At 46.5% G+C, this 23,178-nt stretch overlaps 1 protein-coding gene and 1 pseudogene across 4 annotated transcripts in view; one reads left to right on the top strand and one right to left on the bottom strand.

Moving 5' to 3' along the window:
* Positions 1 to 1,082: 1,082 nt before the first annotated feature.
* On the bottom strand, positions 1,083 to 3,554 carry LOC147032560 (uncharacterized; annotated as a pseudogene).
* Positions 3,555 to 16,113: 12,559 nt separating this feature from the next.
* The window catches only part of LOC147032559 (adiponectin receptor protein 1-like), a 59,453-nt gene continuing 52,388 nt past the window's right edge, over positions 16,114 to 23,178 (top strand). For 2 of the 4 annotated variants that reach the window (XM_085870302.1, XM_085870297.1), the window contains exon 1: positions 16,123 to 16,760. The gene's annotated coding sequence lies outside the window, so the exon portion shown is untranslated. Of the gene's footprint in view, positions 16,761 to 23,178 lie in introns of all 4 variants that reach the window. The other 2 variants (XM_085870298.1, XM_085870299.1) reach the window with 2 other exon arrangements.

Below are 23,178 nucleotides of genomic sequence, written 5' to 3'. Positions count from 1 at the left end.
TTTTTGCGTTTTGCGGAATGAAGGGTTTTACGGTGGCCGGAGTGCAAATCCTGCCACCAACCTCCTAATAAGAAGTGACCCAACTGCAGGAGGACGTCCGCAGACACAGTTGGGCACTAGATATGGATGGCCGTTGGCTCACAAGGAGCTCCTCCGCCCTTTGACAGGTTTTGTTTTTAATCCTGCTGGGTGTCCATATCCAAACACCCTCCTCACCAGAAAACCTGGTGGGGGAGACGGTTTAGTCGCCGACAACCCGACCATGGAACAGGTTAGTACAGGTTTACATGGTACCTGTAGCAGGTCACAGATCGAACCTGACCTGTCTTCCACTCATGCTTTCCCGAGGCAACATTGGTGATCACCTCCTGGTGAGTGAAGGGGTCTACTAGATTTTTAACAGTTGCCATCCCCTTTTGTACGACCTCTTCATCATGCTTGACTCGGGCTGTTGAGCCATCTTTGTGCGTCTCAACTCCAGCTCTACTCATACCACTCAAATCCTGACTACATTGGTAGAACTGTGCCTTGTCAGCCGCAGTCCATATCCATTGGTTGACGCTCTCGTGACGTAGGGTTTTTCCTATCAAACCTCCACTGGTCTTTGTGTCTCTGTTGATCGTAACTTCTATCGTCTGGTCATGGGCGATTCTGCTGAATGCATTGCCTTCTTTGCGCTGAACTGCAAAGTTTCCAGCTAGGAATTATTCGTAGGCATCTGGATGAGTTTCTGGCAGGCATTTCATCTGCAGTATGTACACTGGCAGGTAGCGGCTGTAGTTAGTGCGTTCATAGGCTACCATCCACGGCATCATTTCTCGCAGGCATTCCAGATGCATAAGCCAGTTGCCTGTCCTGGTTGAACGAAGGAAGCACAGGACAAGTCCGACCATGCCAATGAACTTGGACCAGAACTGGGCATTTGGACCACATGACTCTGTGAAGCGATCAAATTCTTCCTTCAGATTGGAGAAATCTGCTGATGAAATCAGATCCTCAACTGATACTAGTGACAGTTCTGCCCGGAACTGTGACACCGACAACTGAAGTTCAGGGGATTCTGGTAAATCCTCATCATTCCATCACCTCAAATAGGCCTCCCATTGAAGACGCCACATGGCTTCATACATTGTCTTCAATGCTTTGATGCCTCGATTGTAGTGTCTACCACTCAGCGCTTGATCAACGCTGCCTTCAACAACAATGCCAGATTCTACAGGGATATCACGCAGTCCAGCACTTCCATAGCGACAGCCAATGACATCCATGTGTTTCAGACCGGTATGGAATGCTCCGAGTCGTAGAACTATCCGGTGAAGGTCATCTTTCAGGTGTGGATTGTTGCTTACCTCTACTGCTCTGGCATCCACAGCCTGGTCAACGGTCATAATCACAGACGGTTGTCCATCCCCAGTAGATGTCTCATACGTGTAGTCCACTGTGTCAACCACGTCCATGGCATTAGAGAGGACTGTCAGAACAGTGGCCAGGTCATTGGGCGACTCATTGATGACCAGCATGTACCCAACATTGTGAGGTAGACAAACATCATCACTGCTCTGTAACATCTGGTTGGTGCGGGTCCAGCCAGGTACTACCTTTTAACAGAAAGAAACACAGGAAATCTACATATATGGGATGCTATGTTATACAATGGACATAACGAGTGTACATTATTAAGACGATATTATTAAGGACCCTGTTTCAAACTTGAAATGTATGATCTAGTTAAACACCTGATGATATATCTCGTCAGGGGTCGACAAGTTTGGTTGAAGACGTGCTAACAGCCATGCCATATCCAAGTCATGTGTCCCGTCAAGCGACATGGTGGCAGTTGTAACAATGGTAGCTGCATCAACGACACGGTCTGGCCCACATCGAGGTACACATGGGTAATCAAGTAGGGCCCTCTCAACAAATGGTAAGGACCTTGGTTTTTTCATGTGTGTAGGCCTCTCAACCCCTGTGCTATTTTGACCTTGGCTCTTTGGTCCAGACTTGGCCGTGAGAACTCTGGCTTGCAAGATGATTCCGTTGGTACAATGAGTTGTGCCGTGACCGGACGGTATCTCTTCACTGAAGTCATTGTTGTCAAATACAAAAGACACTGGAACATTTTTTACAATATTCGCAGGTAGTTTCTCTTCTCCATCATGCTGACGAATGTAATCAATAGCTGTTTCGATCTCCTGCAGTTTACTCCAAGAAACTGTGTGGCCATAGCCATTGAGCATAGTTACAAGGTGTGTTCTACCAGTGACTCTGCAGATTACCATTGCGAGAGCCACATGTTTTGGAGTCAGCACACGGCCATTCCTAGCAGCGTACAGAATGTCCTGGCATATGGACATGACTTTTGTCTCATGGGTTTCATCAACATCAGTGTACTCTTCTGTATATTCGCCACGACCGGACAAGATCCAGGATATCATATTAAAGAGTACAGGTGGCACCATGGACTTTGCTTTGGCACGTGTACAGTCGTCTGGTGTTGGTGGCCATTCTGTTTTCGCCACATTCTTTAGTTCACGATGAATTTGCAAAGCCAGCATGAAGGCATCGTGCATGTGTGTTGGGACATCACTTGTTGATGAAGTGATTTCCTTCTCGAATTGTTCTTCTTGTAACATCATTGTCACTGCTCGGAAATGGTGCACTAATTTTCCGACATCAAGCCCAGAATTGAAGAGAAGTTGTGGTGCATTCTTCTAGGGCTGGTTATGAAAAACCAGTTGGTCTCTGAAGTGCTTCACTAGCTTTTCCTTCAGGTGTTTGATCAAGTTTGGATGTTGATCTGAATCAACTTGGTGTTTATTGAGAGATGCAGCGTACAAACTGCGCACTGTACCCATGTCCCACACGACCACATCTTCAACTACATTCTTCTGTATCAAAGAAACAATGTCATGAAATGCTTCAGTAGCTTCACCAGAACCACTTGTCATCGGATTCGTCACTTGACTCCTGACAACTTTGATGTACTTGTTATAACAGGAGTCATTTTTTAGAACATCACCAGCAATCGCATCATCGCCACCATGGGCACCACCACCTAACTGATCCAGAATCCGCGTGTCTCCTTTTGTTTTGGCAGCTTCTCTCAACTTATCTACTGTAGTCTGAAGTGTGAATGGTTTTGCTGGGTGTAGTTTGCGACGATCTTGTGTGTCTTTCACGAATTGTTGTTGACAAATAATGCATTTATCTAAGTCTGTATGGGGTGCAGAAGAGCGTGTGAGTCTTTTTTGCGGCGAGCATCCTTGGCCATCATCTGTGGTAGTCGCATTGGCAGCTCTTTTTATTTTGACTGTCGAAATCCCCTTCTCTAATGTGTTGGACTTGTAGCAATGCTCGTGACGGATGATACTGCATACTTCGACTGGTAATGGATGAGTTCCTTCAATGTACGGACGTAGTTGATCATACACATGGTCTTTTCGTCGCTTTGCAGAATTACATAGTTTTGTCCAGGCTCCTGTGAATGTTTGTTCCTTCCCTGGTGCAGAACTGTACCCATGGCAGACACACTCATCCCATCTTATGTTCGCCATACCTGCAAATATATAAATAGTATATAAAATATTATATATTTACACACTATCTTTGAAAATCGCTTTGGATCGACATATGTGTCGCAAAATATGCGTGTTTGGCACTAAAATGGTGGCCATTTTGATTTTTTTTCATAAACAAATGAGCAAATGTAGTTGATATGTAGTTAATTGGATTCCTTCACACCAAAAACCTAAGTTTAGATTCCTAAATTTTATTTCTAGCAGGTTTAGAAGTTGAGATAATTTGAAAATGAATTTCGTGAAAATTGATGGCCGCCATTTTGGAAAATGACATTTTTCTCATAGTTTGGACACTTTTTGAGAAGGTTCCCAGGTCTAATATTTTTTGTACTGTACAAACCTACAAAATAAGACCAAGAAACATAATATGCCAGACTTGGCGATGAATTTTTTTTTTCAGAATAACCTAAGGACTATTGATTCTTGACCTTATAAGGTTCAAGGGGGATTAAAATTCCTCGATCAATTTGTTTCAGTGGAATGGAGATGGAAGTCACTCTGGACATGTCCATCACATTGACGGGTGGGGATGGGGCTCGTCAATCTTTTTTTTGTGGGCAATATGACATTTTCATGTTCCATTGCCCAAAACAACATTTCCCGATTGCTCGGTCTCTTGAGGCCTGACATGGGGCGCGATATACAGGACTCGTGTCGAGCATGCAACACCTGCACTGCTAAAAAGGGACTGGCACAGAGGTTGCAAGCCCCCCTTCAATTACACCAGTCGGGGGCCCCCATGAGCGTGTGGCTCTGGACATCTTAGGACCACTGCCCTGCATCCGCCAGGGTAATAAATATAGGGTGTCCCAAAAAATATACAACTTTTAAAATGTTTCGTTTGATCCTAAAAAAGCAGTAATTTTGTCACTAATGCTTCATTTCTTGTTGCAGAGACACTGAAGTATATTTTGATACCAAGCATGTACCAGAAAAATGCCAAGACTGCCCGTACAACAACAGACGAAAATTGTTGAACTTTGGCACCAGACAAAAAGTGTCATACAGGTGCAACGTCTTTACTCGAGACATTTCGGTATCCACTTGCGCCATGCACCAAACTTTCGGACAATGAAGTTCACCATCGCAAAGTTTACCAATGTGGGAACCATCTGTGACCTTCACAAGGGTCACAGTGGTTGGAAGAGGACAGGTCGTAGTGAAGAAAATGTGGAAATGGTGAGACAGGCGGTCGTTCAGAGTCCAAAAAAATCGATTCGACGACTTTCTGCAGAGACAAACATTCATAAAAGCACCGTTCAGAGGATCCTTCGCCAAGACATTCATGCCTTTCCATACAAAATTCAAACGGAAGCGGTGCTTACTGATCAACAGAAATGCAAACGACTAGACTTTGCAAATTGGTTCTCAGGAAAGTTGGAGGAAGATGCAGACTTCCTAAAAAACTTCACATGATGGACGAATGCCATGCTCACTTGTCCGCGGAGGTAAACAAGCAAAACTTTCGGTACTGAGGAACTGAAAATCCTGGTAATGCATCAACTGAACTGGTGCCTCAATCTGTTCTCAAAGTCACCATGTGGGTTGCAGTTGGTTGGTATGCGATAATTGGTCCATACTTCTTTGAAGATGACCAGGGATGCACTTGCACGGTAAACCAGAGGAATTATCGCGAAATGATTCAGGAATTCTATCTGCCTGAGCTACGTACTCAGGTCCATAGGAGAAACAACCTGATCCAGATGAGAACCCAGTGGTTCCAGCAGGATGGGGCACCGCCCCATACAGCCAGGGAAACAAAGCGTTTTCTCAACCAACATTTTGAGGGCCGCTTTATCTCCCTCTACAAAGACGTTGAGTGGCCACCGTATTCCCCTGATCTTACTCCTCCAGACTTCTTCTTGTCGGGGTATCTCAAGGACAGGATGTATGGAAACCCTAGGCCTCAGATTCTTGATCAGCTGAAGGAAAACATCCACCGAGAAATCCAGAACATTCTTCAGGAAACGTTTCCCAAAGTGATGGAGAACATGACAACGCGTTTGCAGGCAGTGATCAGACAACGTGGAGCCTACTTCAAACATGTGGTCTAAAAGAAAATGACGATTCTATACCAAAATTTAAATTTTGGTGGCAATTTTGACATTGGTACAATAAACTTCAACCTTTCAACTTTCTATCCAGCCATATATCCTTTTTAAAAATACATGTTATGACCATCCTCCTTGCAGATGAAAAGTTGTATATTTTTTTGGGACACCCTGTATATCGTCGTGGTTACGGGCTATTTCCCCAATTGGATGGAGGCCTATGCGCTCCCCAATCAAGAAGCTGGGGTTGTGGCACAGGCCTTTTTGGAAGGTTCTGTATGCCGGCACGGGATTCCGGAAGAGCTGCACACCGATCAGGGTCGAAATTTTTAAAGCCAATTATTAAAATAAGTTTGCAGCCTCTTGTCGATTCGGAAAACAAGAACGCCCTGAAGACCACAATCTGACGGGATGGTGGAAAGGTTCAACAGGACCTTATTACAACAACTGGCCCTTTTTACCACCACCACCCATCAGGATGACTGGGATGAACATCTCCCGTATTTGTTGATGGCCTACCGAACTAGCCAGCACAGAGCCACCGCATGTCGCCCAGCGTTGCTCATTTATGGGCGGGAGTTGCGGGCTCCCGCTGACCTGCTGTACGGTCCCTTGCCAGAACGTCCTGATAAACCGCCAAGGGATGGATACGCCCATCATTTGGAGGAGGGTATGGAATGGGTCCATGCTTTCGCGCGCCACCAGCTCCATATGTCGGGTGTAAAGATGAAGCGCACGTACAACCATCGGAGCCAGGCGAGCAAATACACTCCAGGGATGAAGATTTCATTCTTCAATCCCCGGAGACGAAAGGGCAAATGCCCAAAGCTCACATCGCCTTAGCAGGGCCCAGGGGTCAGCCTGGCACAGATCTGTGTCGTGGTCATTAAGATCGAAATGGGACAACAGGCTCTTCCTCGGATCGTCCATGCTGACTGATTGAGACCCTACACCGGCGACCAGACACCCTCATGGATTGCTCCAGCTTTAGATGCAGAGGCCAAGTCGAGCACCTCTGCAGACGCGGGGGGGGGGGGCTGATAGGGGTAAGTGACAGTGACAGGGCGACATTACGACCTCATGTATTGGCCATCCCGAAGGGGCGAATGCGCTGTTGACCACCGCCCTGGAGGTGCAAGGGCCGCCGAGCCTTGCCACGAGTACACGAAGCCCGGCCAGGATGTAGCGAACATCCTTGCCTGGGGCAAAGGAGCAATAGTTAGGGGAAGGGTTTAGCGTTAGATAGACCAGCCTCATGGGGGCATGAGCAGTCCTCAATGGGGCCCGGGAACATCAATTAGGGGGAATTTAGATAAGAATTTAGAAATGGATTGAAGACATGGACAGACATGGAACGTGTAGTGGGGACGTAGATTAGCTACATTGAGTTAAATAGGAGCATGCGTCGTATAAGGGATGACGAGGGTGCACGAGTTAGTTAGGGGAAATTAGTTAGGTGATGTGTAGGTGAGTGGAAATGTGTTTGTGTGTGGTAGATGAATTATGAGTGTGAGGGCAGGCCAATGGCCAGCATGAGTGTGATAACGGAATGCATGGTGTGAAGGATTGAACAGGGGGAGTGGATCCTACTCAAGGAAACTCGGGGGTTAGTTTAAAGTTAGAAAGGGAGATTAGGTAAATTTACACATGGATGTCATTATGCGGTTGGTGCTGATTGTGGAAAGTTAAAAAAAAATAATTGTGTGTAGGGTGCAGGAGATAATTGACTGGCTGGGGGTGTGGCATGTGAGTGTCGTATTCGGATGAAGCTGGCACCTCGGGTGCTGGGGGCTCGTAGGCCAGGTGAGGCTGTAGGTAGGTCCAGGGGGCCATTAGTGTATTCATGGACGCAGGTACCTGAGCAGCGGGACCCAGGGCATCAAAATGCCAAGTCGGCATCGAGTGGGGGGGGGAATGCCAGTGAGGGCATCCCCCATGTTAGGAGACGAGACATAGCGACAAATTGTAAAAAGAGGGGGGCTAGGGTAGTGTATATAGGAAAGATGGATGGGTGCGGATTCGTGGGGCCAACCTCGAGCTCTCTCTCCCGGCACCACCGCCACTGCCCCAGGTATGTGCACACAAGGGACCGGCTGACCATGTTGGTCGGACCTGGTGTTTGGCATTACCTGGATTACCTTTTTTTTCCTTTTCGTACTATTTGCTGTTCGCCTTGCTGTTTTGCTTTGTCTCGCCACTGCCCCAGGACCATCAAGGCTGTTCCACATCAAGGCATCGCTCGCCATGCTGGATCACCTGTTCTGCATCAAGGCATCGCTCGCCTTGCTGGATCACCTGTTCCACATCAAGGCGTCACTCACCTCACTTCACCATTTGCTCTGTGACCTGTGTTCCACCCACACCTTTTGTGGACCCCAACTTGCCGCAGCCTCATGCCAGGTGACACCGTTCCAGTTATCATGGTGGTTTTGTTTATTTTCTTTTGTTAAAACTGCATTTACTGTAGCAGCATGCCACCACACTTATGGACTGCCCCTTTGTTACAGCCCCTTTGTACCAGCTCATACTAGCTTCCTACTAGCTTCATACCAGCTTCCTACCAGCTCATACCAGCTCATACCAGCTTCATACCAGCCACATACCAGACTCATGCCACTTTGCTTCACCTTTGCCACGTATCACCGTGACCATGAACTGCATGAACGCAGCTCTGTGGAAGAAGTGGCTCTGTTCTTGTTGCTGCTGCTTCTTGATCATTTTTGTTTAGAAGGCCACAACATTTATGGCCTGTATGCCGGTCACTGGCCTGCCGGTTTATTTTGTTAGGTGTGCTTTTGTTAAGAGCATGAAGGCGGCAAGAATCAGCAGGTGTTCTTCCCACTTTCCACAATTTTTCTCCTGCATTTCTCCAGGTCCTGGTTCAGAAATTGTATATACGTAGTTGTATAGTTGTGTGGATTATTAAAGCCCACCGGTTGTGTGTTGTAGTTTCAAAAATTCCGGCAATTTCGGTGTAGCATAAGATTGTCTGTGTGAGTCAGTTTGGTAGTTCCCAATGCATCAGGTGGGACATATCTAGTTTAAATTATCACACACACTAGAGGGTAGAGTTAAAACATAATAGGAAGGGGGTAACTTCACCTGCATGTCACATGGTAGTGCTAATTGCAATGTTGTAATTTTTTTAAACCAATGTCGCCAGCTGTTGGACAACTCGAGACGAGTCTGGGATAGGGAAGGGGGTAGTGTTACGGATTTCAGAATCTGGTCTGATGAATGAATGCATCCACACATCCAGGTCCTCAGACAGTTATTTCCTTAAATGCATGTTCATATTAGCCCCATCCCCATGTCTAATGGGATTTTAAATGTGATGCGTTGAGAAGGGTAAAGAATAGATCCCCTCTCTCATGGGAAGCTTTTTTCATGACGACAGACATGTTTACACATATTTCTTTTGCGAGTGCCAGTGCCCGCCCTCATTTTTCCTCAGCAACTTTTATGCACACATTTATTTCGCAAGCTCTGACACCCGCCCTTATTTTTCCTCAACAACGTTTCTGCACGTTTTTCACGAGCACCGACCCCCGCCTTTTTTGAGAGTGCATTGGTCGTCATGGTAACCATGCGCAAGTTGGGCGGGATGAGCTTGGGGTGGACTGCGCCCGCCGAGACAGCCCAAGGATATAGAACGAATTGGAGGTCCGTTCTGAGGGAAAGAAGTAAGAGGAGGGAGAAGAGAATGAGAAAGAAAGCCAGAGAGAAGTAAGAGGAGAGAGAAGGAAGAGGAGAGAGAAGTAATAGGAGGGAAAATAAAGCACGAGAAGCGAGCAAGAAACGGGTGTAAGCGCGCGAGGGAAGAAGCGTGCAAGCGAGGAAGCGTGCAAGCCGCAAGTGAGCAAGCGAGGGTGTGGTGCGCGTGTGGGTGTCTGACCAGCGCCAACAACGAGACAATTCATCCTTCCCAGTGCTTGAGCAAGAGAGCGTGTGGTGCGCGTGTGGGTGTGAGCAGCGCAGACGAGTCAGGCACGGGTCGATCACCAACGTATGAGGGGCGGGTCAGTCACCGACGGAACGTGTGGGTCACTGGACGTCACCAGTTTCGTGAAGTGTGAGAAGCTGCCCGTGTCGCAGCACCAGGGTCTAAACCTGCAACAGACCATCTCGGTGCCCTCCCAGACGTCGACTGGTGTTCAAAGCTGTTCGCAAGAGGGTGCACGGCAAGGCTGGGTGCTGGAACAGGCATGACACGCATGCACACATTTCAGGACGTTTTCACTTCACGGCCAACTACTCTCTGGTGAGCGAGACGACTCTTCTCCCCCCCCCCCTTTCCCGAATGATCTGTTGGGTATCCTTGTCTGTGTTTAGCTGTAAGTAAGTCAACCCCCGATAAGTATCTGCTCTTTGTCTCCTTCTTAGCATGTTGATTGATTTTGCTTTGAAATTTATTCTTTATTTAACTCAGAAAAGAAAATGTTTTATTTATTTATTTATTTATTTATTTATTTATTATTAATAAATTATTTATTGACTTCCAACCTGTCCGTGTTTGTCCTTTCCTTCCATTGGTCTCGCATTGTCTGAACCGAGATAGACTGGGAGGTAATTACCACAGATTTGACCAAAAACAGTCGCCACGCACCAGCAGTTAAAACGCTCGGCCGCCCGAATTAAAATATAATCTAGATAACATTGGTGCTTTGTGGAGGGCATGCTCCCCACTCAGGTAACCACGTGACCTCTAGTTAAACAGCATAGATGGTGGACACTGGAACTCGTGGTTAACTGGGTGGCGTTCGTGGTTCTAAAACAACCCACCGTACCACAACGTTAATTGTGAGCGGTGGTCCCAGGTCAGGCTCGACCGAGGACAACCGGGAATTAATCCCCCTGAGTGACAAGCTCGTGTCTCGGTACCCATGGCCGCAACAATAGACATGTATTGTTACGGCTGTGGAAATTCGCAATACACCATAAAGGGTCCTTAGATCAGTTATGATGATAAGTATATGTGTAGTTAGATTTCTCCACCGTTGTTTAGAGGGAATTTCCGTGTTCACAGGGATGCGATCCTTTGAGATAGCCGTTTTTCTTTTGCTGTCATTATTTTGGAGCAATCATCCCACAGCAACCAAATCGCCACCACCAACACCCTTCCCAAACCACCACAGAAAACTCCCACCACCTTCGCCTTTCTACCAAACGTCGTGCCATGGGTTGTGAATGGGTTCCTTTCGCCTCGAAAAACGGATCAGGAATGATTCACGCCCACTTTTCATCCATCCAATGGCTGAGCATCAGGTGGTGTTGCCCCGCCTCCGAACCCGCTGTGATCCACAAATTTGCATATACGCTCCTCCACCGGCCTATATAAGCGCGAGCACGGCGCAGCTCGCAGCAGTCAAGTCTAGAGTCGGTGGAGTGGCAGTCTGGAGGGGTCGGAGAACCGGACGGAGCTCAAAGAGGCAGACGGCGGCAGTGTTGGTGCGGCAGTGTCGGTGGGGCAGAGTCGGGAGACGGAGCTCGAGGCGGACGGGAAAGGCAGATGGGGCGGATCGACGGAGAGAGCTCACCGGCCACGCCAGGGGCACGAAGCCAGGCGCAGCTATGCTGACATCGCGGCTTGCCCGCTGACATCGTGGTTAACGACCCGCGCAGGTACTTCGGTAGGTCGAGTTTGGCGAACAACCCTATCCTGCGCGGGTGGCCGATTGGCACGATTGTGGTGTGGTCGAAAGACCCACCCGTGACTAGCTCCTGGCGGTAGTTCCAAGGAGGGTCACGACTGAATTGTCCATTTCGGTGGGCGACGCGGTCGCGATTCGAGTTACGTGGCCGATCGCACGCTAGGCGGGCCGAAATTCGTAACAGTATATATATATATATATATATATATATATATATATATATATATATATATATATATATATATATATATATATATATATATATGTATATATATATATATATGTATGAATATATATATATACATCTTCTTCGTCTTCTTTCGGCGCTCCCTTTCGGGGTCCCCACAGCGGATCATCCGTGTGATTCCCATAGTGATTTGGCACATGTTTTACGCCGGATGCCCTTCCTGACGCAACCCTGGTCGCCTCTTACGACACAGGGATATGGTGCACCTATTTTAACCGGGGTATACACCGGCCCAGTACACTGGTACTCGTTTCGCTGACCTCGGAAGGATGACAGGCTGAGTCAACCATATATATATATATATATATATATATATATATATATATATATATATATATATATATATATATATATATATATTGTTTGTTTTCTTGAAGAAGAAGAAGGCGCTTCCAACCAAAAGTAAAAAAAACTAAATTGACTCCGCTAATTTGACCAAAAAAGCGAGAGCAGACCCTGTTTCAGGCAATGTTTCGCTGGCTTCATAGTTTGCTTCCTCAGGCACAACAGATGATATGTCTGCCAGCTTTAGTCATTGGTGGATGTTAAATATCCGACTGTGGGGAGGGGTTTGGTTTTGTGAATATGTGTGGATCCCTGCATCGTCATCGTGAGTGTATGCAGGTGAGCGGCAAGATTCATAGCATTTCTCGAGAAACTATAAGAGCACTCGGTGGAGCGCATACCTCCGCCACGCAATGCCTGATCCAAGAGAACATATCAGGGCCAATACATTTTCGAAATATCATGCTATACAGTACTTTATAGTTTTTGGCCCCTTCTCCCAATGGTGAAGAATCGCTTTCTTAAAATAAATAATTCTCGTATCCAAATCCAGATTCGGATCTTCACCAAAATCGAATTGATTCAGCCTTGCCACACACGTTTCGTCCGAATCCGTCCACAAATTTTTGAGATATCATGCTATTTATCGGTTTAGCACTATCTCTCAATGGTGAAGAATCACTTTTAAATTATCATATCTGGAAGCAGATTCGGTTTTTCACCAAAATTGAATCAATTCTTCATTGTCACACACTCAACATGTCTGACAAGTTTAATTGAATCTGTCAACAGCTTTTTGAGATATCATGCTCCATATCGTTTTAGGCCCGATCTCTCAATGGTGAAGAATAATTTTAAACATTAGAAGGGCACTTGGCAGAGCACATACCAACGCACAGTAATGCCTGATCAACGAGAACATATCTGGCTTAATGCATTTTTTAAATTTCATGCGAAATATCGTTTTTGAGCCATATCTCTTAATGGGGAAGAATCACTTTAAAAATTCGAGTCGTCAGATCCGGATTCGGATCTTCACCAAAATCGAATCAACTGGGCATGGTCACACACCCAACATGTCCACCAAGTTTTATCCAAATCCCTCCACAGCTTTTTGAGATATCCTGCACACAATCAAACAGAAAAACTAGAACGGGCACTCGTAGAGAGCATATACCTTTGCCGCCGCTTCTGTTTTGTTTTTGGCATGAGTGTGGGGAACAGAACAAGGAGCATTTTGGTGCTGATTTCATACGAATCGGATAAGAATTGACTGCGTTATGATAAAAATACGCACATCTGCAAGGTCGTGACCCCCCTGACCTTTGACCCCCAACCGCGAGTAAGGGCAATTACGTCATTGTGTCAAGTTGCATATCACAAGATTGGGCATTAAATTCTGAACATTTTGGCATTAGTTTCATGCAAATTGGATAAAAATTGACCGCGATATGGTAAAAAGACGATTTTGACCTTTTCTTGACCTTGACCTTTGACCCAATTGCTCCCAAAATCTAATCAAATGGTCCTTGGCTAATAACCAATCATCCCACCAAATTTCATGCAATTCGGTTTTATACTTTTTAAGTTATGCGAATAACAAACAAATAAATAAACCAATGTCACCCGCAGGGTGACCCGTATCTTGCCAAAAGGTGACCACGTGTGACTTCTTTAAGGTCACACTGAGGTGAACAGAGCTGCTATCCACCAGGAGCGACTCCTTGAGGAATATTTGCTTCCGAGAGATTCCGATGAGAATCGTTCTACAGAGTAACCATGAAAAATATGCTTTTGCCTCATAACGTCACCAAATGACGTCATAATGTCTCAAGCTTGACATATCTAGAAAGCACTTATCGAGGTGTTCAATTTGAGGTACTACACGATATGGTTCCTAAAACTTGAAAATTTGACCTTGGGGTCAAATATGTTTGACCTGAGGCGCTAACCATGAAGGTCAAGGCCAATCGCCACCAAAAATTAATCAGCTGAGCGCCAGACCATGAACTATATTCCCATGAAGTTTGAAGGCAATCCGATCAAAATTACTCAAAAATAAGGGTTTCGTCAACTCCCCTGATTTGCGACAAAGTGACCTTGACCTTTGACCTTGACCTTCAAAATTTTATGCGCTGAAAGGGACCTCCTATAAGCCTCTGATATGCGAAGTTACAAAAATTTCCAATGATAACTGTGCTCTGCAGAGTGATTTATACATGATGACAGACCAAAAAATTAAAAATAATAAGAAACATATGAAGGTCAAGGCCAATCACCACCAAAAATTAATCAGCTGAGCGCCAGACCATGAACTATATTCCTATGAAGTTTGAAGACGATCCGATCAAAATTACTCAAAAAATAAGGGTTTCGTCGACTCCCCTGATTTGCGCCAAAGTGACCTTGACCTTTGACCTTGACCTTCAAAATTTTGTGCGCTGAAAGGGACCTCTATAGGCCTCTGATATGCGAAGTTACAAAAATTTCCAATGATAACTGTGCTCTGCAGAATTTTTTATACGTGATTACAAACAAACAAAAAAAACAAAAAAAAAACATACAAGCTGACTAACATATCTTGCAAAAACTTCGTTTTGGCAAGATAATAATCATTGGCATCTCCCACAAACATATATTTTGGTACTGATTATAATGCCAGGATTTGGGACATTTTCTTTTAAAAACAAGGGTAATGACGTAATTGTGTCATGTCGCCCATCACAAGATTGGGCAATGAATTCTGAACATTTTGGCATCGGTTGCATGCCAATTACATCAAAATTAACCGCGCTATGGTAAAAATACGAATTTGACCTTCCCGTGACCTTGACCTTTGACCCGATCACTCCCAAAATCTAATCAAATGTTCCTTGGATAATAACCCATCATCCCACCAAATTTCAAGCGATTTGGTTTAATACCTTCTGAGTTATGCGAATAACACACACACACACACACACACACACACACACACACACACACACACACACACACACACACACACACACACACACACACACACACACACACACACACACACACACACACACACACACAAATAAATAAATAAATAAATAAATAAATACACAGCGACCAATACATAACCTTTCGCAGAATGCGAAGGTAACAAACAAGCAGTCATAGACTGGTACTTACGAAATCGTCAACTTGACCTCTGACCTTGTCTAATAAAAGCTGTCTCTCTAGAAGGTAGCGACGCAAACCAGACGTTTCTACAATGATTCTGTACCAAACCATCAAAAATCGAATGTTTGACCTCACTGTGACCTTGACCTTTGACCGATTTTGGCCAAAATCTAATCAGCACTAGCCATCACCCTCCTGAATCACATGGTGTAATTTGACATTGGTAGCTTCATCCGTTCTCGAGTTATCGTGCCTACAAACAAACAAACAAACACACAAACAAACAAACACACAAACAGATGATGGATGTCATCAATATACTTACGAAATCTTTAGATTTCACAAGTAACAAGAAAAACACATCATGCAGAGTATGATGCTTGCAAAATACACCCCCCCCCCATCCAAAGGTTGCCATGGATATATTAAAATTGACAATCATAATTAAAGCTCAGGTCAATCAGATGAAAAATGATTATTTTTCAGATTGAAATTGATGATTTTAGAAGTTTGATCTTTGCCCTTTTGACCTCAAAAATAGTTGATTTCCAATTTTAGCGATGGACTATGCAAATCCTGTTCAACGTCCAAGTTATTAACGATTTTTTTTTTCAGTTGAAAATTGATGATTTCCGAGGTTTGACCTTGAATTGACCTTTGACCTTTTGACCTCAAAAATAGTTGGTTTACCAATCCAGTGACACAATGTGCAATTCTTGTTCAAATTTCAAGTCGATCGGATGAAAAAATGACGATTTTAGAAACTTGACCTCAAGATGACCTTTGACCTTTGAAGTCAAAATCAATCGGCTTCTCAGTTGAGATTACCTCGACAACTTGGTGAAGTTTCGTGAAGGTCGATTTTAATTTGTGACCTGTAGGCGATTGACAGACAGAATAACAAAATCGACTGACCAATCTGCTTGAAAAATCTTCGATTTCGCAAATAACAAACTCATACAGACAGACAGACGCGAAAACATAACGTCCTTCACCTCCAGTGGCGGAGGTAATAATCAGAAATCACTGCAATTTAACACAGGTGGAGGCCAATGAACTTGTGTGATTTTGAAGGTGATTGGTTACACCTGAGCTAATTTACAATTATTATTGGGGGTGGTGGACACTTATCCAACCAAGATATTCTAGTTTTGTAATTTCAATTGCTTTTTTGAAATTTGTAGAATTTGTTTTTCATTTGGAAGTTGTGGGTTACGATTTGTAAACAAACGTGGGAAAAGTCTGATTTAATGCAATTTAATTCCAGGCTGTAAGGAAACAAAAGGTGAGAATATTGAAAGGGGATGTGCTCTTTCTCGAGGCACTGTATCATTACATCATTGTTTGTATCGTTTTTAGGACTCATGATTCGCCTCTACTCGAACTTGGTTGTGGGTTTATCAGACCGTTTCCCTGAGTGTTTGTGCCACTCGATGTTATATAACCAATTAATTTTATACGTTTACGCTTGTACATTGTTCAACACAAATCCATCACCTCCGAGGGTGTTGCATCAACTACTGTTTATCACGATTGTTCTTTCGACATCAGGACGTATATCAATTTCTCTGCCGACAAATCATCCCAGTTCCCGTTGCCCTGGTTACCGACAAATCATCCCAGTTCCCGTTGCCCTGGTTACCGACACCTTCCTTTCCCGCGATTTCCGGCCGAAAGACGGGGCGGTTTGATCGCCGCTTGGTGCCTGCATGGCGATACCACGTGACACAACGTGAAATTCGAGGAGCGTCGTGCTGTGTGGATCAACCCCGATCCGTGCTGGGACATCATCTGACAGGTTGGTAATTACAATCCCGCCTTCAGCTTCCGCGGGTTCCTGGTGCTTCGCATTGACTTCCCGGATTGCGGGTTCCTCTTGACCTCTGGGCTTTATCGATCTGATGCGGTTCATGCTTGATTCAAAAAGTTCCGACTTTTCTCTGTGTTCTTGTCCTGACGTTTGATGCTTTTAATGCTTCGACGATTTCACTTTTTAAATGCATTTGTAATGCTCCACAGGAACTCTTGCTCACAGCTTTTGGTCGCTGACTGCTTGCTTCTCGGTATCGCTGACTGCCTGCTTCTCGGTATCTCTGGCTGACTGACTGCCTGCTTCTCGGTATCTCTGGCTGACTGACTGCTTGCCTCTCGTGATCTCTGACTGACTGCTTGCCTCTCGGGATCTCTGACTGACTGCTTGCCTCTCGGGATCTCTGACTGACTGCTTATCAGGATGTCTGACTGCCTCTCAGGCCCTCTGCTTCTTGGGATCTCTGACTGACTGCCTGCTTCTCATTATCTATGACAGCTTGCCTCTCGTGATCTCTGACTGCCTCTCAGGCCCTCTGTCTGCTTCTTGGGATCTCTGAGTTATTATCGGGGTCTCTGACCAAACGCTTCTCGGCTCTGATTGACCACTTTTTGTGTCCTTTTACCATTGACTAATTACCAGGCCCTCTGCTTCTCAGGCCCTCGAATTAACCACTTCTCATTCCTGCTGACTGCCTGCTTCTCGGTATCTCTGACTGCCTGCTTCTCGGTATCTCTGGCTGCCTGCTTCTCGGTATCTCTGGCTGACTGACTGCCTGCTTCTCGGTATCTCTGACTGCCTGCTTCTCGGTATCTCTGACTGCCTGCTTCTCGGTATCTCTGGCTGCCTGCTTCTCGGTATCTCTAGCTGACTGACTGCCTGCTTCTCGGTATCTCTGACTGCCTGCTTCTCGGTATCTCTGGCTGACTGACTGCCTGCTTCTCGGTATCTCTGGCTGACTGACTGCCTGCTTCTCGGTATCTCTGACTGACTGCTTGCCTCTCAGGATCTCTGACTGACTGCTTATCAGGATGTCTGACTGCCTCTCAGGCCCTCTGCTTCTTGGGATCTCTGACTGACTGCCTGCTTCTCATTATCTATGACAGCTTGCCTCTCGGGATCTCTGACTGCCTCTCAGGCCCTCTGTCTGCTTCTTGGGATCTCTGAGTTATTATCGGGGTCTCTGACCAAACGCTTCTCGGCTCTGATTGACCACTTTTTGTGTCCTTTTACCATTGACTAATTACCAGGCCCTCTGCTTCTCAGGCCCTCGAATTAACCACTTCTCATTCCTGCTGACTGCCTGCTTCTCGGTATCTCTGAATGACTGACTGCTTCTCGGGATCTCTGACTGACTGCCTGCTTCTTGGGATCTCTGACTGACTGCCTGCTTCTCGGGATCTCTGATTGACTGCCTGCTTCTCGGTATCTCTGACTGCCTGCTTCTCGGTATCTCTGGCTGCCTGACTGCCTGCTTCTCGGTATCTCTGGCTGACTGACTGCCTGCTTCTCGGTATCTCTGACTGCCTGCTTCTCGGTATCTCTGGCTGCCTGCTTCTCGGTATCTCTGGCTGCCTGCTTCTCGGTATCTCTGGCTGACTGACTGCCTGCTTCTCGGTATCTCTGGCTGACTGCTTCTCGGTATCTCTGAATGACTGACTGCTTCTCGGTATCTCTGGCTGACTGACTGCCTGCTTCTCGGTATCTCTGGCTGACTGACTGCCTGCTTCTCGGTATCTCTGACTGACTGCTTGCCTCTCAGGATCTCTGACTGACTGCTTATCAGGATGTCTGACTGCCTCTCAGGCCCTCTGCTTCTTGGGATCTCTGACTGACTGCCTGCTTCTCATTATCTATGACAGCTTGTCTCTCGGGATCTCTGACTGCCTCTCAGGCCCTCTGTCTGCTTCTTGGGATCTCTGAGTTATTATCGGGGTCTCTGACCAAACGCTTCTCGGCTCTGATTGACCACTTTTTGTGTCCTTTTACCATTGACTAATTACCAGGCCCTCTGCTTCTCAGGCCCTCGAATTAACCACTTCTCATTCCTGCTGACTGCCTGCTTCTCGGTATCTCTGAATTACTGACTGCTTCTCGGGATCTCTGACTGACTGCCTGCTTCTTGGGATCTCTGACTGACTGCCTGCTTCTCGGGATCTCTGACAGACTGCCTGCTTCTCGGTATCTCTGACTGCCTGCTTCTCGGTATCTCTGGCTGCCTGCTTCTCGGTATCTCTGGCTGACTGACTGCCTGCTTCTTGGTATCTCTGGCTGACTGACTGCCTGCTTCTCGGTATCTCTGACTGACTGCTTGCCTCTCGGGATCTCTGACTGACTGCTTATCAGGATGTCTGACTGCCTCTCAGGCCCTCTGCTTCTTGGGATCTCTGACTGACTGCCTGCTTCTCATTATCTATGACAGCTTGCCTCTCGGGATCTCTGACTGCCTCTCAGGCCCTCTGTCTGCTTCTTGGGATCTCTGAGTTATTATCGGGGTCTCTGACCAAACGCTTCTCGGCTCTGATTGACCACTTTTTATGTCCTTTTACCATTGACTAATTACCAGGCCCTCTGCTTCTCAGGCCCTCGAATTAACCACTTCTCATTCCTGCTGACTGCCTGCTCCTCGGTATCTCTGAATGACTGACTGCTTCTCGGGATCACTGACTGCCTGCTTCTCGGGATCTCTGACTGCCTGCTTCTCGGTATCTCTGGCTGCCTGCTTCTCGGTATCTCTGGCTGACTGACTGCCTGCTTCTCGGTATCTCTGGCTGCCTGCTTCTCGGTATCTCTGGCTGACTGACTGCCTGCTTCTCGGTATCTCTGACTGCCTGCTTCTCGGTATGTCTGGCTGCCTGCTTCTCGGTATGTCTGGCTGCCTGCTTCTCGTTATCTCTGGCTGACTGACTGCCTGCTTCTCGTTATCTCTGGCTGACTGACTGCCTGCTTCTCGTTATCTCTGGCTGACTGACTGCCTGCTTCTCGTTATCTCTGGCTGACTGACTGCCTGCTTCTTGGTATCTCTGGCTGACTGCTTCTCGGTATCTCTGACTGCCTGCTTCTCGGTATCTCTGGCTGACTGACTGCCTGCTTCTCAGTATCTCTGGCTGACTGACTGCATGCTTCTCGGTATCTCTGACTGACTGCATGCTTCTTGGTATCTCTGACTGACTGCTTGCCTCTCAGGCCCTCTGCTTCTTGGTATCTCTGGCTGACTGCTTCTCGGTATCTCTGACTGCCTGCTTCTCGGTATCTCTGGCTGACTGACTGCCTGCTTCTCAGTATCTCTGGCTGACTGACTGCATGCTTCTCGGTATCTCTGACTGACTGCTTGCCTCTCGGGATCTCTGACTGACTGCTTATCAGGATGTCTGACTGCCTCTCAGGCCCTCTGCTTCTTGGGATCTCTGACTGACTGCCTGCTTCTCATTATCTATGACAGCTTGCCTCTCGGGATCTCTGACTGCCTCTCAGGCCCTCTGTCTGCTTCTTGGGATCTCTGAGTTATTATCGGGGTCTCTGACCAAACGCTTCTCAGCTCTGATTGACCACTTTTTGTGTCCTTTTACCATTGACTAATTACCAGGCCCTCTGCTTCTCAGGCCCTCGAATTAACCACTTCTCATTCCTGCTGACTGCCTGCTTCTCGGTATCTCTGAATTACTGACTGCTTCTCGGGATCTCTGACTGACTGCCTGCTTCTTGGGATCTCTGACTGACTGCCTGCTTCTCGGGATCTCTGACTGACTGCCTGCTTCTCGGTATCTCTGACTGCCTGCTTCTCGGTATCTCTGGCTGACTGACTGCCTGCTTCTCAGTATCTCTGGCTGACTGACTGCCTGCTTCTCGGTATCTCTGACTGACTGCTTGCCTCTCGGGATCTCTGACTGACTGCTTATCAGGATGTCTGACTGCCTCTCAGGCCCTCTGCTTCTTGGGATCTCTGACTGACTGCCTGCTTCTCATTATCTATGACAGCTTGCCTCTCGGGATCTCTGACTGCCTCTCAGGCCCTCTGTCTGCTTCTTGGGATCTCTGAGTTATTATCGGGGTCTCTGACCAAACGCTTCTCGGCTCTGATTGACCACTTTTTATGTCCTTTTATCATTGACTAATTACCAGGCCCTCTGCTTCTCAGGCCCTCAAATTAACCACTTCTCATTCCTGCTGACTGCCTGCTTCTCGGTATCTCTGAATGACTGACTGCTTCTCGGGATCTCTGACTGACTGACTGCTTCTCGGGATCTCTGACTGACTGCCTGCTTCTCGGGATCTCTGGCTGCCTGCTTCTCGGTATCTCTGGCTGCCTGCTTCTCGGTATCTCTGGCTGACTGACTGCCTGCTTCTCGGTATCTCTGGCTGCCTGCTTCTCGTTATCTCTGGCTGACTGACTGCCTGCTTCTCGTTATCTCTGGTTGACTGACTCCCTGCTTCTCGGTATCTCTGGCTGACTGACTGCCTGCTTCTCGGTATCTCTGACAGACTGCCTGCTTCTTGGTATCTCTGGCTGACTGCTTCTCGGTATCTCTGACTGCCTGCTTCTCGGTATCTCTGGCTGACTGACTGCCTGCTTCTCAGTATCTCTGGCTGACTGACTGCATGCTTCTCGGTATCTCTGACTGACTGCTTGCCTCTCGGGATCTCTGACTGACTGCTTGCCTCTCGGGATCTCTGACTGACTGCTTGTCAGGATGTCTGACTGCCTCTCAGGCCCTCTGCTTCTTGGGATCTCTGACTGACTGCCTGCTTCTCATTATCTATGACAGCTTGCCTCTCGGGATCTCTGACTGCCTCTCAGGCCCTCTGTCTGCTTCTTGGGATCTCTGAGTTATTATCGGGGTCTCTGACCAAACGCTTCTCGGCTCTGATTGACCACTTTTTGTGTCCTTTTACCATTGACTAATTACCAGGCCCTCTGCTTCTCAGGCCCTCGAATTAACCACTTCTCATTCCTGCTGACTACCTGCTTCTCGGGATCTCTGAATGACTGCCTGCTTCTCGGGATCTCTGAATGACTGCCTGCTTCTCGTGATCTCTGACTGACTGCCTGCTTCTCGGGATCTCTGACTGACTGCCTGCTTCTCGGTATCTCTGACTGACTGCCTGCTTCTCGGGATCTCTGACTGACTGCTTGCCTCTCGGGATCTCTGACTGACTGCCTGCTTCTCGGGATCTCTGACTGACTTCCTGCTTCTCGGGATCTCTGTCTGACCGCTCACTTCTCAGAGCTTTTGATTCCTTTTGACTCTCACATTTTTTTTAAGTTGTGATGCTAGTTCCAGTCATTTGAGGTTAAATTGACCGATGCTGGTTCCTCTTGGCACAAGTCATGTACACTACCTGTGTGCCAGAAACTCAAACGTACAAAGATGTGATGAACAGAAAAAAACAATGCACACGCAAACATTTGCAACGAGAGTTCACAGAACACGATATCCCATGCAGTGTCAAAATATATCCAGGAGGGCCTTGCCTTTCGCAGGGGGTTACGTTCTTGAAAATCCCCATGAACCGCAAATCCACGAACTTAGGGGGTGATGGGGAAATTAGGGTAAGGGACTTCAACTTTTATATTTGCCAAAACTGGACCTTTAATTATCGTTTTGTGCTATTTATGTTAATGAATAAATGAGTAATTAACAACATATTATAATGAAGGACAATTATTACCTCTGCCACCGAACGTGAAGGAGGTTATGTTTTCACCCCTGTTTGTCTGTTTATCTGTGTACAGAATATCTCAAAAAGTTGTGGACGGATCTAGATGAAATTTTGTGGACAGGTTGGGTGTGTGACAAGGACAAACTGATTAGATTTTGGTGAAGATCCGAATCCGGATCCGACGACTAGAATTTTTAAAATTGATTCTTCACTATTTAGAGAAAGGGCTAAAATTGATATATAGCACGATATCTCAAAAAGTTGGGGACGGATTGGGATGAAACTTGGTGGGCATGTTGGGTGTGGGACAAGGACGAATTGATTCGATTTTGGTGAAGATCCGAATCCGGATCTGGATACGAGAATTATTTAATTTGCAAAGTGATTCTTCACCATTGAGAGATCGGGCCAAAAACGATGTCGAACTGTATAGCTTGATATTTCAAAAATGTAATGGGCCCGATATGTTCTCGTGGATCAGGCATTACGTGGCGGAGGTATGCGCCCTAATAGTTTCATCTGCAGCTGCTTGTTGCATCATTGCTGGGAGTGCCCCGTTTCCATGTGGTACTCATTTTGCTGACCTCAAAAGGATGATAGTGTGATGTAACATGACAACAGAGGCTTAAACTCAAGACCTTAAGATATTAAGTCAGCCATCTTAACCATTACGACAACACCAGGCTTATTTTCTTGAATTAAGAACATTAAAGAAGTTTATTTTCTTGATTTATGATCATGAAAC

Source organism: Eptatretus burgeri, chromosome 2 (genome assembly GCF_056783735.1).
Source record: "Eptatretus burgeri isolate ZD-2024b chromosome 2, Ebu_testis_v1, whole genome shotgun sequence".
Taxonomy (NCBI): Eukaryota; Metazoa; Chordata; class Myxini; order Myxiniformes; family Myxinidae; genus Eptatretus; species Eptatretus burgeri.
The sequence above is the reverse complement of the archived record's forward strand: the minus strand, read 5'-3'. Positions and strand labels throughout refer to the sequence as shown.